Genomic DNA, 1,095 nt, shown 5'->3' with positions numbered 1-1,095 from the left:
TTTTAAAAGAGGAAAGTCAAAGAGTCTCAGTTCTCCTTCAAGGCAAAGTACAAAAGACGAGCGGTCAGTTTTCTTCATGGCCAGTGTCATGGAGGGCAGGAAGCGAGGGAAGAGGGAGACATCTGGGCTGAGGGCTTCACGCTGTAGAACTCTCCGGTCCCCTGGAGTTCTGCAGAAACTGACCCCCAGATCACTCTGTTCATCCGTCTGTCCAGTATTTATTGGAACTTGCTGAGTGCGGAGGATGAAGGTAAATGATTCTCCCCAGTGTCCCTGACATGTAGGGTAGGTGGTCCCCCAAGACGGTGTTTGTTGGCTCCTTCTCTCCCTTTTGCATCCCCCCTCCCCTGGAGGCTGGGCTGGCCTGTGACCTCTTCTGACAGACAGAATGTGACAGAAGTGACACATGCCAGTTTCTGGCCTAGTCTTTAAGGGGCCTGGCAGTGTCTACTTTCTGCCAATCACCATGTAAGTAAATAGTCTCGAGCGGAGCCCCAATGCTGTCAGGGGGCCCAAGAGGCCACTGGGAAATGGCACTTTGAGAGTTTCTGGCAGCACGTGCACTGGGTGCTAGGCCCATGCCACCACCCTTGCTGTACGAGGGCAGTTGGCAGCTGATTTCCAGTTGGGACTGCCCCACACGTCCCCCAACCCCAGTTCTATTCAGGCTGTGGCGTTGAGCTGTGTGGCCTCGGGAAGGTCAACATCCCCAGGCCTCTGTTTTTTCATCTATAAAATGAGAAGGTGGGATAAGGCCTGTGATTTTAGAAATAAATGTCATTAACAGTAAAGAAAGAATAGAGAAGAAGGCAGCGGAAGGGCAGAGACAATGCATGGGCCCTACGTGCAGGGCCAGAACTCGCCATGCGCAGCTCACCCACAGTGCTCCTCCTCACGTGCAAATCCTGCTAGAAATTCCCCGGAACTCTGATCTGAGGCAGCTTTAGGTAAGTTTTCTTGTCTCCTTTTATTTTATTTATTTATTTATTTATTTATTTGTTTTTTTTCGTGTCCGGCAACGGATCGCAACCCTCAGTGTCGCGCCCGTACCAGACCGGGACCGGCAACGGGATCGCAACCCTCGGTGTCGCGCCC

This window comes from Galeopterus variegatus, unplaced genomic scaffold, assembly GCF_000696425.1.
Source record: "Galeopterus variegatus unplaced genomic scaffold, G_variegatus-3.0.2 Scaffold493, whole genome shotgun sequence".
Lineage (NCBI taxonomy): Eukaryota > Metazoa > Chordata > Mammalia > Dermoptera > Cynocephalidae > Galeopterus > Galeopterus variegatus.
The sequence above is the reverse complement of the archived record's forward strand: the minus strand, read 5'-3'. Positions refer to the sequence as shown.